The 16,979-nt window shown below is 41.1% G+C and overlaps 2 long non-coding RNA genes across 2 annotated transcripts in view; both read right to left on the reverse strand.

Moving 5' to 3' along the window:
- Positions 1–16,979, reverse strand: part of LOC117948163 — a 79,776-nt gene that overhangs the window by 23,885 nt on the left and 38,912 nt on the right. The window lies entirely within an intron of this gene.
- LOC117948164 overlaps positions 2,329–16,979 on the reverse strand; it is a 15,327-nt gene continuing 676 nt past the window's right edge. The window contains exons 3-4 of the long non-coding RNA XR_004657394.1: positions 5,088–5,218; positions 2,329–2,341 (exon numbers count right to left, since the gene is read on the reverse strand). This is a non-coding gene — a long non-coding RNA (uncharacterized LOC117948164). The remainder of the gene's footprint in view (positions 2,342–5,087; positions 5,219–16,979) is intronic.

The raw sequence follows: 16,979 nt of genomic DNA on the forward strand, positions 1-16,979 counted from the left end.
TCCTCATACTCGCTCAGCAGGTATCGCGTGCAATGGAAGACTCCTTAATTGCCCGCTGGAAATTAGTAAGAGAGCTTTTGTCGTCATGCGGAAACACTGACTGAGATGTTACTGTACCGCCTCTCAGGGTCTGTATCATTTTGAATCCTTGTAATATAATCATACTGTGCTTTTCATACTCCATATTCACGTTGCATATTTTGTCGTCTGTATTTCAACACGCATTTCATTATTACAAATTGAGCCGTGCGTTAATACATTAATTGTTCAACTTTGCTCATTACAACCCTATGAAACCTCGCCAATGCAACTCCATAATAACACAGCGAGCTTGTTATGGACTCTGACAACCCCTGATTAAAATCAGACTCATTTTGCTTGATGAGAAATTGCTTTACCCAAAATAACTTTATATCCCCCTGCTTTCCAACCACAGTTCATTAGCTCCATCTTGCTCAGGCAGGATTTCTTTGTGCCATTTTGACTGTATTCAAATCTCTCTAATACCATCTCATGTTTAAAGACTGGCCATAAATCCCATTTCAGTTCTTAATGACCACTGCCGGCCAGCCGGTAATATGTCATTGTTCGCAGGCGATCACCCAGCGGGGAATAGACCATGCCAGTCTTTGTAATTGCACACCCAGAAAGATTTATATTGCCATTATGCACACCCATAAGAAATAATTCAAACATATCATTGAAAAAAAACAGCCTGCACATTGCTGATCCCTGAATCTTCACTGAGCATCTAGCGATTATAATATTCTAGTGCCTCTGCTAACATGTCTTTAATGTCTCACAGTAAAGATGTCTTCAACACTCATATTCCATATGTCCCTTTATTGACGATACTGTTTCTCCTTCTGCAGGGTGCTTTGGAAGAGTGTGTAAAGGCTGCACAGGAAAATGCAAGGTGTCATACAGTAGAGCACTACAGTACATACTGTATGCGGCTGGAATATTCCTAGTACATCAATTAGCTGGTGCAGAACGCATACTAAACAAACTCCTCTGTGTACACTCCCTGCTTTTTTACCTAAACGCCCGCAATCCTGGGATACACAGCTCTGAGACGTGGTGATTGAAGACGTAGTTAGCTGAACTCACCGAGTGTGCCGCGGGAGCTTTGTTGTGCAGCTTGTCCTGCCTCCTCCTGAGAGGGGAGGCAGGTGTAGGCTGACGCAGGTTTGATCACCTTGGTGAATGTGGACCTAAGTGGCTTCTCGGCGTCCGCGGGGAGGACAACAGCAGCCGACTGCAGAAGGACGAGTCTTTGACTTGGGCTAATGAATTGCCTGGTTGAACAGAATTACATCATGCTTGTTTTCTTTAAAAGGATTTGACAGGTACTCAAATATGCTGGTTGACGTTCCAATTTAAACTACGACAACGCGTGAGGGGACAGATAGAAAATGGAACGGCAGCTTGATAAAAATGTTACCTCGGCCCTGGATATGCAGGATCTTTGTTGACATCCATATGCAGTGATATGCTTTACTTGATATACAGTACTTTGAATTTGAAGGACAGCTACAGTGGTGGCCTGTTGTTTGCTCTCTTTGTCCCTGGTTAGAGGGACGGAGAATTAGAGGGGAAGTTGAAATGTCCCCGCTGAAGTCAGCCATCAAAAGCAGGCCAGTCATGCACACTCCTGTTTCAGAGTCTACTGAGACCGCTCCCAGGGACTCTTTGTTCCTTTTCAACCAGACTGCTGCTGTCTCTGCGCTCAGGGGGCTCACTCACCAGTGACAGCCACACTCAGATCATACCCCACAATCAAATACGGTTTTATTAGATCTGTCTTGCCGAGCGTCACTCCACTGCAAAAACATGTTTTGTTCTCTTTAACCTATTCCACCGGGGACACAAACCAACAGTGACACTGTCATTTGTGAGCAATGCAGTATGACTCCCTTGTGGTACAAATGTCAGACTATACCATGCAGTACTAGTTATCCTCCCTAAATATAGCCTCTCTGGTATCATAGTCTGTCGGAAAAAATTCATGGCTTCACACACATGGCCTTTAGTGGAACCCCAGACACTGTCACAAACCGTAACAAGTCGCCATGATGAGACTAATTGTGAATTCATATCCGTGTGCAAACTCTCCTTGTAATTCTGAGAAGAGAGGCACCTGCCCCCAGCTTGATCCTGGCTCGTAATGTGTGATGTGCACTTTTCAGTCCCCGCAGATATGAAATTGATTTGCACATGGAATTGTCATCTCTTATTAAGCTGGCATTTAAGTAGCGTATTAAGACTTGAATAGGCTCATGGATTTGGAGGTATGAACAGCTGCAAGACGATCTGGATACTGGTCACTCACACTCTTTTACTACTCTTAGAGGTTTAATTAACCAGGCTTAGAGCCGCAGGCAAAATATTTTCTCAATCAGCTTCTCACTGTGAGTGATGGGGTCCTACATGAACACACTATTTTCTGCACATCTTGGAAAAAATTTAGTCATTTCAAATGAGTGTTTCTGTATTTCTTTTCTTTTTTCCCCCTGCATCAATCAGGATTAGCAAGAGCTGAATTCTTCTTAAAGCAGTGTTATTGTGGACAACTGATTTTGATTTAGGCCTAGGCTTGTCATGGTCTTGATAGTTTTAGTCAAATTAGAGTGATTGGATTTTTGTGTGTTTTAGTCTTGTTTTTGTCGTAAGTGATATTAGTCGCAATTTAGTTTTTGGGGGGTTTTCTGGGCATTTCCGGCTACAGTGTCACTGTCTTTGTTGTCTACAGTTACCGTGGTTACGAGCATCGTTCTCGTCTAATGCAAAGCTACTGGACAAGGCACGGTTTACTTGTTGACACACAGCGACCATGTCTGAACAGAAGTGTTCTCTGTCTGCGGTTCCTGCTCACCTAGCATTAGCATTAGCATCACCGCAGCGTTCCTTGGTCCAACTGCCGAGTAAATCATTCAGAAGCTTATTCACTCGCTTTTTCATTAAAAAAACTGCTCCTTGCATGGGTTTGGCTTGAGAGGAGTAGCTTGAATGTTTTATAGTACGGAACAATGGACATGCATTTCCAGGATAATACCTGAAACGCCGTCAAATTGGTGGGATTGTTGTGGACAAAGTACACGCGGCGAAGAGATAACGAGGTGTAATAGTATCAGCTATTTTAAATAGCTCACATCACTGTATGGTGTGAACAGTTAACTTGATTTATTGGGTGTGGCGTTTTCTTTTGCGGGGTGCAAATGTTCCACCAGAACAAGTTCCTTCCAGAGACGATTCAGCAGAGCCACCGTCGCTGCGTCCGGAGCTTAGCGCCACCCAAGACGATTGCGATTGGTTTGAAGATATGCAAAGAACCTAGTGCCTTTTTTTCCCAATTTCCCAGAATGCATCTGTGGTGTAGCCAGACTCCCAAGGGGGTAAGCCTCTTCCCTCTAAGCGTAGCTCCTACGGCGCCATTTTGATGCTACCAAGCCAACACCCGCAGTTAGCATCCCATTGACTGCCATTCATTTTGGCGCCCCTTTGACAGAGAATAACTTTACATCTGAAGCCTTTAAAGACTCTGTTTGTCCGTTGTTTATTTCTAAAGAAACACAACAATGTATAAAAGGATCCATTACCATGTAGCTCACATTTTTGTAATGGTTGTATCATAACTACTGTCACACAGTAGAGGAATCACCGTATAGTACTGTTATCTCCTAACATATACCTACCTCTCCGTCTCTGCTGATTGGGAATGATTGAGATTTCTCTTGCACAGCTACCAGAAGACTTACAACTTTCAGACAGGTTGCTCACGTCACATCTACTTCTTCAAGCTCAGTTGGAGGCTGCGCGGTAACGCTCAGCATCACCGGGAAAGAGCTTCTAATAGACTTGACTGGTCTCTGTCCAGAACAACGGGATCTGTTGGTCCATTTCTTTAACTGTCTATGCTTACTCCACAGGGCTGTGAGGGGGGCCGGCAACGCGAGACTAAATGCCAGATCACAAAGACAGATGTCTTCAGGGAACATGGTTGACAAATGACATTAAAGCTAGAACTTCCTGACTGAAAGTAACTTACATCCACATCCCTCGATAAAACATTTTTTAATAGGCACAATGCCAGCTAATTTGTCCATCCGTTTATCTTCCAAAATATTGTTTGGGTTTTTTTCTTTGATCAATTAGTTTACGTCATAGTATTTTTTGGCAAAATGAACTGTCCTTAAGTTGCTTTTTGTTTCACTTTGACGCTTCATTAGACATGTTCCATTTTCTTGTGAGTTAAGTATTTGAAGTTTTTCATGAATATTAAATCCCCAAAACTACTGGAAGATTCAAACATTACAGCATTTTCTTCTAAGCAAAATAAAAGCTGGTTGTTCATGATCTGACGGTAAGACGAATCAAAGCACACATCACTCTAACGTGATCATCATTTCCTCTTTAAGAGCTGCTTGTTTTTCTCCTCTCTCTCACACAGGGCTTAGCCGCTGTCATGGGCTTTCCGTGCTGTTATCATGACACACCAACAGCAGGTGAGGTCACAACAACAAGGTGAACAAAACCACGTCATTCCTCTGACCAGGATCGCTCTCACCTGACGCGTGTCCAGCATGCAAAGGTAGAAATCTCATTTAAAAGACAACATGATGTTTTCTATTTTTTTTTAGGGCTGTCCCTGACTAAAGAAATTATTATTTGACCAACACTCATATGATTTTGTTGACTAATGCGGCATTGGGATTCCTACTGGGTCAGTCAGTGTAACGGTGAAAAGTGTATTAGTGAAAAGAACATTGATGATACCCTTACTGGCCTATGGGTAAGGTAGTCTCTAAGGAAGCCCCCCACAGATACAGTTAATCTTAAGGATTCACTGTTCCACATGTATGTTTTACAATAAACATGATTTACAAAATCATCGCAACAATTATCATTTGAATAGCTTAGTATTCTATTCACTAAAAAGGGTGTTTATAAAGGCTTTAGGTTGACCCACATGTTATTGTAAGCCCAGTTTAATAGGCCACTTAACTGTATACAATAAATGCAGTAAGGGACGCGTGATCTGTCCCTCTTTCAGTTAAGGGGTCCTTGGCTTCAAAAACGTTGAAGACCTCTGGACTAATTGATTAGCTGATTTAATCGACAGATCTGTAAAACTGAGTTTCTCTACAAAGAATCATGCAAAAGCAACACTTTAAATGTCGTTTTACCAGACATGTGCTCATAAGGTTCTTGGAAATAACTTATAAAATGTATTTATTAAATGTAAAAAAATAACTAATCGACATAAGAAATCTTGGCTTACTTTGACCAAAGCAATCAAAATGTCAACTTTTTTTAAAGATTATTTATGGGCCTTTTGCCCTTTATTATAGTGCCAGTGGATAGACATGAAAGGGGGAGAGAGATGGGGACACACAGCAAAGGGCCACAGGTTGGATTTGAACCCGGGTCGCTGCGGGACTACATGGGCTGAACACTCTATAACTGTCAGCTCTGTATCAAAAATACAAAGCAGACCACTGTAGTGAATATTTTTAGAAATAATTGTTGTATTATTACCAAGAAGAAATCATTCAAAGTCGCATATAGAATGTTTTTCTTCCTTTTCAGACATCCAGCCCTATAAATAATCAAGGCCTCTCCGATCCCTCTGAGTAATTAACTGTGTTCTCTGACAGCCACAGGCAGCAGCAAACTGACAGGCCTCCATGAGGGAGAGGTTGTGTAAATTTTATGAGTGACAAATGAGATTAGTAGAGTGACTTTGTACATGCAACTTTGACCTCCTTGGAGGAACGTGGAGGAAGGTGAACGGGAGGCAGGAGAGGAGACGCCCAAGGAAGGACTCGCGATTCTGTGTGTCATATTGTGTGCCAAATTACAATCCAACAATCAAGAGAAATATGCATAAGTGTGAATAGAGTTGAGGAGAAGTCAAGTAAATGTGTGAAAAATATGTTGTATAAAGATAGTGAATATTTGTAATTGATGTCAGCAAACTTTCACAACGTCACTCATTTGCGGTGTGTATCATTTCACTAAGTGTGTTTACATCAGTCTCTAGTTCTATTTTGTGATGGTGGGGGTATTGTGCTGAAATTTGGAGGGAAAGCAATGGTTTTCCCACAAATATAGTGACTCTGGAGTGGCACCCGTCAGGTAAATAGCAACTTGCCACAACGATCTCGGTTTCTGAAACTCCCCTTTATCATACTCCTATTGTGTGCCACTACCGACGGACCGACCCAAAGCGCTATTTGCTCCGATTTCCATTCATATAGTAAGTCTGCCGCTCAGCGAGGCTTTGTTCACCGTAATTACAGGGCCTGTGATTTCGGCACGTACGTATGTCTTGCCTCCAGCTCTGTGATTGCCAAGGAGTTCTGATTTGAGGCATCAAGCACATGTGAGTGAAGGGGAACATGGACGTGCCATCACAGCCTTCTGTTTACCCAGTGTCAGAGGGCTGATGTCACCCTGAGAGAGAACAGAAGAGGTGGGCCTCGGTGGATTCCTCCATGTCTCTCTCCGTCTGTCTGTCTGTCTGTCTGTCTCTCCGGACATGTTGTCGGAAGCGACGATAACAGGACGGTGCGTGGAGTTCAGCGGACACGCAGCATTGCAAATCTCCCCGGCCATCTTGCACGCCTCGCGCTGTTCAAACAGGTTCCGCGCCGGCTTGTGTCTTGTCTTGTCAAGTGGCTGACATTCTGATTTAATCAACATCCACGCCTGCCAGATGAATTAGATCACTATCAAAAATGCATGGGGAGCGCCATGTCCCTCACTTGTCAAAACCAAACTCATCTGCTCATTTATTTATCACATTCTCCATGAGAGGAGTATTGTAGCACTGTGTGGGCTTAAGGTTGTCTGTCCTTGGTGCTTTGTTAAAAAACTTGGACAAGCTCCAGGGATCCAGGGACTTCTATCATTTTATCTCCAACTCACATCATACTGAAAACACATAATGGAGGTCTGGAGGAGAAAACACAAACACAAAGCATTCCTTTCGCTTCTCTTCTGAACATCAACTACAGTCTGTTTTTCTGTGGAAAATGAATCCGCTCAAAGCATGTCCACCCTCTAGTTATTAATGAATCTAAGATCCAGGAACTCTCAATAGATACAAGTCTTTGTTTTTATTTGACAAATGACTCACTGTTTAGACACGTATGTTGATTATCACTCCGTTGTTTTTTAGTTTGGTGCGATGATTCAAATAAATGGGAGGTTGAGTGCTTGCTGGCAAAGCAACAGAGAGCAGCATGATCACGTAGAAGCAGCTGAAAAGGACTGATGTGATTCGCTGAGTGGAGATCATTTCTGGAACTACGCACACTGGGGAGAAAATGCTTTGGCTTTCCGTACATCACTGAACTCTGAATGCTTTTTCATTAAATCCACTATTTTGTTCAATATTTGAAAAGAGCCAGCGCTAGGCCCTGAATAGATTGAATTGATGCTTATTGGACAATTGTATATCAAAGTGAAAGCCAAGTCTAATGACAAAAATCCATTTCATTTCAAGTTTAACAGAATTACTGAGCCTGATGTTGCCTGTGCAGTACTGCAGGGAGAAGAGGACAGTATAGGGACGGTTCAGTGTGTTCCTAATGTGAGTGTATGTTGCATGAATTATCAGTGGGAGGACGGCTGTGCTTTAGCTGAGCTGAAGAGACTCAGATTGAGATGTCCACTCACGGCTCACTGGTTTGATGTTTCCATCATCGACAGCAAAGGAGACTCTGACAGTTGGGCTGCACAAAGCCAGCTGTTTTCATGGTTTGAAGCGTCCTGAACGTGCACCCAAGTTGAAGGATTGCTTGGAGATTATTAACCAAAGTGACACCCAGAACACAGGCATCCACAGTTGGAAAATCACTGGGTCTCTCTCTCTCACTCTCTCTCTCTCTTTGCTGCTCTTTCTAGCTCTCTAATTTGGAAGCGGCAGCAGAGTGCTCCTGCATGTTTGTGTCAAAAGTTCCAAATTTAAAAGTGTGATAAGGTAGGAGGAACATTAAAAATAGATAAACACACATCTGTGGACTGATCAGAAAAAAAACAATGAACAAGGTGAATGGTAATCACAGCCCTGCTTATCAAATGATTCCAGAATAAAAGGACCAACTAGATATATGATTGATGTTGTGAAGTGATTTCTGGAATCTTCTTATTCATCTGTATTTAGTCCATAATGACATTTTGGTATTTAAAAACAAATGTTTTTGTAATGTAACAGTACTATTGAGTCTTCCATCAATCCCAAACCCTCAAGCTGAAAAACACTTGAAGGGTTCAACAATAAGGGTTGCCAGACGGCCTGGGGCAAGTAAAACGCCATGTCTGGAAAGTAAATATACCAACCCAGGTTAAAATATTTTGTTCCGATTATCCTTGGATGGTGAATTACGTTATCGTTCTCTTGTTCGGTTCAGTTCAGTCACTTTATTATCCCAAGAGGGAAAATTGATCTGATAATAATTCAAACAATACAATTACAAATAAACAAGCCAATAATACAAAAACATAAGGTACAGCAAGTTTTTCTGTGTGTCATAGATACAGTACAACACAATTTTACACCACAGGAGCAATCTCTAAAAAATTCTACATTACATGTGCAAATTAAGCCGAGTTATTTTACATTTGCACATAAGGAGAAGAAGAAGTAGATGATGGTGGTGTACGAGCTAAAGCAAAAGAGTGTTTCAAGTGTCCTGGAAGAAAGTAGTTTTTTTGGGGTGACAGTAGAGGATGTTGATTAAACAACTACCAATAATGAAAAAAACTATTTGTAAAAGTGTCAGTAAAAATTAACTTTGTAGAGTAATAGAATTCTTTTTTTCCTCTAGCTCAACTGTGCAAGAAAAAAAACACAATGTTGAACTCTGACTTCTTAAAGCTGAGGGTTATCACCCAAATTCAGCTCATCTGCAATATTCCAATTGGCCTATTATTGAGATATACTGCAAAAGCTGCAGTACTGTTTCAAAGTTTCAGTCTGCAGCTTCTGAAATGAACGAGTGTTCCCAGCCAAAGGGGTCACCCCCACAGCATGTATCAGAGGGCCCTCCACACGGTTAAAGAATCTCTATTACTATTAATACTTTTATTGCGGGTAATAAAACATTATCCTTAAACAATATCAGCTCTTTCGATCCCATTCCAATGTTCCTACAATCTGAAAGACAGACTGGCTTTCTGCCGGTCCAGAGCCTTTTCTGCTGTTGCAACACAACCTACACAACACGACCACTTCACACAAGCCACAAACTGGGAGAGAAAATACACCGTAAAAGCCTTCATAAACTGCAGCAGCAGCACACAGGTTGTCTACATGCTGAAATGTCCTTTGCTCTGGTTTAAGTTGGACAAAGTAAGAGAGCTTAAAAGATTTGCATATCTAAACACAAAACTTCAACACGCGTACAAGACATGGATTGTGCTTTTGGCCGACATGATGCACGGACTAACCACGGCCTATGGAGCGCCATTCATTTTCTATTCTGGGGAAGAGAAACTGCAATGCACAGAGGCCTGTTGGATTTACACTCAACGCAGATGAGCCTTTTGGCCTGTCAATTATTGTACTTGATGGATGCAGTACTAGTTTTCCGTGCTACTATCTTTGTAACTTTGAGAGATATCACTATTGAGGCACGTGATTGGTTGGACGGAGATGGCGGCTTGAGGCGACTTCGTTGTCTAAAGGACATTTTTAGCGAGTTTGGCTTACTGCCAACGTTCCTCTTTTTTCTTTTACCTTCAGTTAAGATTGGCAGAGGCCTTTACCCATCCATCCTCACCAGAAGTTATTTACTGTGCACCCTAAAAATTGTGGGATGGCTTTATCTGTTCTTATTGATATCTGGCTGCTCCGCCCTTCCCATTGAGAGGATCTGGGCACGCGATTGTTCAGGTCTGCGTATCGATCTCGACTGGCATGATGTACTGTATGTCTAACATTCCAGTGGTATCACGCAATTCAGACCATCAGCAGATTCACTACAATTTCATTCATAGGACATAGCTCACCCCCATGAAAATGCATCACATGAAAATAATTAACAGCTCTCTATGCACTCTCTACCCAACAAAAACACAAGGTACATCCTGCATCGTCATATGTTCTAGGAGTGCTCTCCCGTTAGTTGGTTCCGGAACAGTAACACATCCAAAATTTCTGCATTGATTAATGTTACTGTGCCCGTTACTGTCAATGTTGTGGTCTGGAAAGACCTTCAACCAGCCTTTCAACTCTCTGGAACTCAGAAACAGGCCGTCTTTGCTGGACTTACACCTGCAATGAAAATGATTTCAACCCGTTGGAAACCCCCTCACGACCTGTCTATCCACAAGTGGACCGTTTCCTACTTGGATGTAGTTTATATGGAGATTGCCACGGTGCCCGGAAATACTCTGGACACTTGGGTGAACATTTCTGAGGCTGTGAAGTCCGGGCTGTAGCTGTCTTTGGTTCCTTGTCTTGGGTCTGTCTGTGTATATGTCTGTTTGTGTGTGTGTGTGTTTGGGTGTGTTCGTTTGTGTGTTGGTTTTGTCTCCCTCCCTCTCGGCTTTCCTCTCTATTACCTATGTTTCCATCCACACGTTTTTATCCAAATTAAGTGATATTGAATAAATAATGCCTTATGGGAACAGTAAAATTCAATGGAATTTCACGACTATCGACTCAAATGAAATACTTTTGGTCTCATGTGATTTTCTCTTGATCGATATACGGCTTATGCGATAAACGCTGAGGCCGTTATTTGCCGAAAAAAAAAAGAGTTGCGATTGAGTTTTAAGTCATTTTATGGTTGCGACCCGCCACAAAACGAAGAAGAAGTTTTAGTTAATTTCTGCCCAGTATTTCCTCTCTGTCTGCACACATGGAGGGTGTCAACACTGACAGATGGAAGTGGACGGACGAGGAGACGAGAGACTTTTTGAATTTAATTCATCAGGAACTTGTGAAGGAAATGGCCGACAAAGGTTGCGAGAAGCCGTGTGACGTCCTGCAGAGTCAATGGAAGACTCTCAAACAGCGAGACATGTCTTAAAAAAAAAAGAGTCTCGCAGCGATGCCAGAGGAACAATAAAAGACAAGTTGCATCTGCATTGTCATAGCGATGTGTTGATAACGTTGTTTTTTATTATAGCTTGATATGACCTATCAGCTGGCACATAAGCACTATTACAACTTGTGCATTATTGATCATTTGTTGATAGACGGCGTGATCCATTTTGTCTAGAAAAACGTTGTTGTTGAATGTTGTGCGATTCATAAATGGAAACACCTTAAAATGTCTCAAACCAATTCCATATACCAATTTGATTTGATTTGTGTGTGACATCTATACGCACAGGTTTTTATTGGCTTTAAAGCCGTTAGTTTTTTACCAAACTTCAGATAATTTGACTGACATGAAAAACTTAGCTTATGTTCTATTTTATTTATTTTTTCGTTCTGGCCATGGGACACGTTCTCTGGCCCAGTGTATTGTGTGTAATTGTGTGTTGCTATTTACTTTTCCAAAAATAAATAGAAAATAATAGAAAAAATAAATTCTAATAAATACTAAAACAAAATAAAATAAAAAAGAGATTTCCGTATTCATTTGTTTTGTTCTTTCTTTTCAAGGTTGACTGTATTCGGTGTATGTTCGCCTAATGTCTTTGTCCATCTTGACTCTGATGAAGACACAGTAGTAAAAAACATTTGCACTATTAAAGGCTGCAAATCAATCGGTGTGCACAGCAGCCTTTTTTCCCTTTGGAAGTTTGTTGTCCTCAAACCCAAAACACAGCAATTAGCTGCATACTGCTGCAACCCTGCTCCAACCACACATGCATTTCTTTATTAATTATTTATAACGCTGCCTTTCGTGTCTTGATAATGCTCCGGAAAAAGACATTGTTCAGCTGACGTTCAGGCCTTTGTTACAGGCTGTTTGGTCAGTTTGGGGACTGCCGTCCCTGAAGGAAAGATGTTGGAAGTGATTATATGCACGCACAAAAAAAGTTAATGCTTCACCACATCCTCCAGGATTACCTGATGATGTCTACTTGGATATATGAATAAAGTTTACACAAGCCACAAGTGGGATGACCAGAGAAAATGTCTGTAACTATGTTGCTACTTGTGCAACCAAATCCAAATTCCATGCATCCCCTTGTATGTTCAGTTCATCCCACATTCAAATACAGATTTTCTTTATGAGGATGGTTAGGGCAGAGGAGACCTTATTTTTCACCTCTGTGTGCCTAGTACAGGAGTAAAACTCCCTTGCATCACGCTCACGCAGTTCTATTTGGCATGACGCCTAAAACTATTATAACATACTCCACTTCCTTTGCAGACAGTGCTTGTATTTCTTGTAGTCACCTTCTGCCGCTATCTCTAAGGGAGGTACATTGTAAGGAAAACAAGGACTCAATGGATAGTGAACTTTGCACATAGGAAAATGTACGCATCAACGTTTTACTGTAAGAATGAAAAATAAGAAAAAGGAAAAATAATCCTGTAATTCATAGTTAAGGGATGGGAATGAAATCCTTAAATTAGGAAGTTTCTTAGTAAACTTTATTTTGGCGATCATTGCCATCAACTTTGAAGTAGAGCCCGACCGATATATTAATTCATCAGAATAATTTATAATGACAAATAAATTCAGATTCTGATAAATGAATACTTAAAAATAAAAATGGACGGCCAACCATGTTATGAGCGTTGGCATTACACAGTCTGTCCACCAGAGGACGCTCTACAACGTCCCTGTTAGTGATGGCGTTGCATAGTCTGTCCACCAGAGGACGCTGTACAACGTCCCTGTTAGTGATGGCGTTGCATAGTCTGTCCACCAGAGGACGCTCTACAACGTCCCTGTTAGTGATGGCGTTGCATAGTCTGTCCACTAGAGGACGCTGTACAACGTCCCTGTTAGTGATGGCGTTGCATAGTCTGTCCACCAGAGGATGCTCTACAACGTCCCTGTTAGTGATGGCGTTGCATAGTCTGTCCACCAGAGGACGCTCTGCAACGTCCCTGTTAGTGATGGCGTTGCATAGTCTGTCCACCAGAGGACGCTCTACAACGTCCCTGTTAGTGATGGTGTTGCATAGTCTGTCCACCAGAGGATGCTCTACAACGTCCCAGTTGGCAACACTGATTCTTTTATTTTGTTAATCTGTTTTTGTTCAAAGGACTTTAAGTTTATATCTTAAGTTTGTATTTTTATACATTTTTTTTATCAGAACTTGTTTCTCACATAGTGTATACCTACTAGAGCCCGACCGAAATATCGGCGGATATTAGGCATTTCCCGATCTATAATAATGGCAGATTTCTTTTCTTTTTTTATATTCATTCATCAGAATAATTTATGACAGATAAATGATTATGATAAATGAACTTAAAAAAAAAAAAACGGACGGTCAACCGTGTTATGAGTGTTGGCGTTGCATAGTCTGTCCACCAGAGGACACTCTACAACGTCCCTGTTAGTGATGGTGTTGCATAGTCTGTCCACCAGAGGACGCTCTACAACGTCCCTGTTGGCAACACTGATTCTTTTCTTAGGACTTTAAGTTTATATCTTAAGTTTCTATTTTTATAATTTTTTTTTATCAGAACTTGTTTCTCTGTTCTGTTGTGACAATAAAACAAATTACTATATTTTTTAAGTGAGAACTCATAAATAACTAAAAATAACTAATGTTATGGAAATCCGTTTCTGTTTTGTAACGCGTTTCTGGATTTTGTTTTAAATATATATCAGCTGATATATCGGCATTTCAGATTTTTAAATAACCAAATATTCGTATCGGTATTGGCCTTAAAGATCCTTGATCGGTCTGGATCTACTTTGAAGCTCCTCTTGATAATACTAATAAAAATTATAGTTTGGGTTATTTGGGTTGTGAATACTTCCAGAAACAGCTAGTGGAAGGTCAGTTAGGCCAAATGTCTTTATTAAATAAAATGAAGTTTTTTGAAAAGAGAAGTATTGCATCTCCATATAATATTTGCAGCTCCATATAATATTATAACAAATATAATAATTTTACAATATAAAAATTTTACAATATAAAAATTTGAGAAAGTCTTGCAGTTACTTTTAAATATTGCTGAAATGTAATGTTTCAATATGAATTTAACTGGTAGCATGTACAAGTGGTTTGCAAAACACTGTTGATACACTAAAACAATGCTGTCTTATCTGCTTTACTTGATGAAATACAAGCACTAGAAGACGCTTCATAGTTTTGTGTGTTTTTATTATTACTAGCTTGGACCTCTGAGGACTACAACTGTAATCACTGCAGGAATTTGTACATCTAAAATATATCATATCTGTCAAGGTCTCATCAGACATTTTTGGTCATATCTTACACCTGTGCAGCACAATGCCTGATGCAGTTGTCCTGCGCCCATCTTTGCGCTCATGGGCATGCTGGTCTTACAGGGAGGTGTGTCAGGTACATTCTGGGTGTACTGGTCTTACAGGGAGGTATGTTCAGGTGCAGTCTGGGCATGCTGGTCTTACAGGGAGGTGTGTTCAGGTGCATTCTGGGTGTGCTGGTCTTACAGGGAGGTGTGTTCAGGTGCATTCTGGGTGTGCTGTTCTTACAGGGAGGTATGTTAAGGTGCATTCCGGGCGTGCTGGTCTTACAGGGAGGTGTGTTCAAGTGCATTCCGGGCGTGCTGGTCTTACAGGGAGGTGTGTTCAGGTGCAGTCTGGGCGTATTGCTATCTTGAGGCAGCGGAAAGCGGCCATGCCATTGACCAACAAAAACCTCTAAAGTCAACAATGTCATTGTTCTTTTAACAGTGCATTAGTAAAATGTTCCTAGGCTCGTGCACAGTGCGAGCACACTCTGATTGTCACACACACAGGGACAAGCAGCAGCACACAAACACACATGCAGAAGATTAAAAATGAAATGAATACATTGTGAAATAGTATTATGATGTGATCTGCTTGCGTGCTTTCACGTCATGCACAAGTAGATCAGTTTCTTCTCCTGAACATCTCCTTCCTGCTTAACAAATCCTCCATCATAATAACAACGCGCCAACGTACAAACGCGCCTGGCTTCTGGGAATGGGAGAGGGGACTCTGATTGGTTGATTGCATGTTACACTCAAAACACACCTATCATGTTGTCCTTGGGGCAAAATGATCCGTTTTCCTATATCAATGTTCTTTTTAATTCCCCAATTGTATTTACCCAATATAACATGATTGATTCCACAAAATGCTCTTTCGCAAGTACAAATCTCTACTTTCATTCATTTTGGGGTGTCTTATTCAATTTTATAGCCTTTGAAAAAAAACTGAAGTGTTTTTGAACTAGTGTTGAGTAAAAGTTGACATATTCCAGTCTGTGATTATTATCAACATCCATTCCTTTCATTTTAGTCTAAATCATTCTGAATTTCTGCTTTTTTGACTCAAACATTAGGTGTAATTTCCTATAAATGAGGTTTATTGACCATAAATTCCAAAAATATATGTAAAACTAGAGTTAATAGGCTAGTGTTAGATAGTGTTGACAATGTCAATAAAAGTGAAAAAAACGTCACAAGTGTTAAAAAAAAGGTGCAAAAATGTAAGAAAAAGTTAAAAACATCGATACAAAGCGTCAACAAAAGTGTTGACTTCGACGGGATGACAACACGAGGGTTAAGACAACTAAGTACAACCTTACTGAACCAGGCGCCCAGCGCACGGACCCATTTTTCCCCCGTCAAACTAGCAAATGCAGCCGCGCCGGGTGCTTCACAGCGTGCGCTTAGAGCGTTAAAAGAGGGCCTTTAGTGATTTCTCTTAATTGTCTTGACTACTAGTAAGCTTAATTATGTGTTTCTTGAATAGTTTGCTACTTCATTGTTCTCCCATCCAGGTCACGCTTGGGGCATTCCTGAATGTGATCTGAAAAATATAACAATCTTCAGCAATGTCTTATTAAAAGAAGAAGAAAAAAAAATAGGTATTTGGCTTTCCTGGATCAGCATTCTTCTCATGCCTGTGTACAGGAGTGAAAATAGAGTATCGTTTGGGAAGATGCTCGCATTCATCTTTGAAAGAGCCTCCCCACCTAACACTCACTTTGTGCCACCTCACAGAAAAGGGAAGGAAAAAAATCCTGAGGTTTAGGAAGAAATGAAACCCCCAGCGCTGCTCACTCATCTAAGAAACATTAAATGTACGGTTTGTTTACCCGCATGTGCACTTATGAATCCCAGGGGTGCCGCAACCTGTGTATAACTCACCCTTAGGGCCTCGGAGTATTTTTCACTATGAAATGAAATTTTATAGCATGCGAGATTAGCCGACACTAATGCAAGGTCAAAAATAATAGAATCAATAGGCAGGCTTGGCGATGTTAACATTTACAGAAAAGAATGGGCTGAAAAGCGCTGTTGAAAACAAAATGAAATGAGTCTCTGCAGAATTCTTATTGATGGCTTTTCATTATTTCTAATAATTTGACTTTCTTTTGTGTGCTGTTGCCCGGGGTATGGCCCTTGCTGTGGTGCTATGGTTTATCTCTCAGTGTGTAGGTGTGTGTGTGTTTGTGCACGTGTACTTGTATTGGTGTAAAGCGTGTGGGCGTGTGTTTGTGCTTTTTATGTGTACACGCACATGTTTTATGGTCAATAAACAGCTATTTTCCGCCAAAGTCTTTCAGCTGCTGATCAGATCTCTGTTTGTAATGCAGCAATGGCAGTTTGGAAGACGGATTACAGGAGATCCGCCAACTCTGTGGACCTGGGCCTCTTCTCGCATTCAGAAATGGTTCAACATGCAGGATGTTTATTGCTTGTGACAACATTCACTCCTTCAGAGAATGGGCCAACATCAAATCAAGTGTCCAAGATAAAGCCAAGTGAGTGTTCTCTGTGACCCAATGTTTTATAGCCTATTGGAGTCCTCGCAGTGTCTGCAGCTAATTCAAGTGTGATTACAAGGGGGGGGGGGGGGGGGGGGGGG

Source organism: Etheostoma cragini, chromosome 7 (genome assembly GCF_013103735.1).
Source record: "Etheostoma cragini isolate CJK2018 chromosome 7, CSU_Ecrag_1.0, whole genome shotgun sequence".
NCBI lineage: Eukaryota > Metazoa > Chordata > Actinopteri > Perciformes > Percidae > Etheostoma > Etheostoma cragini.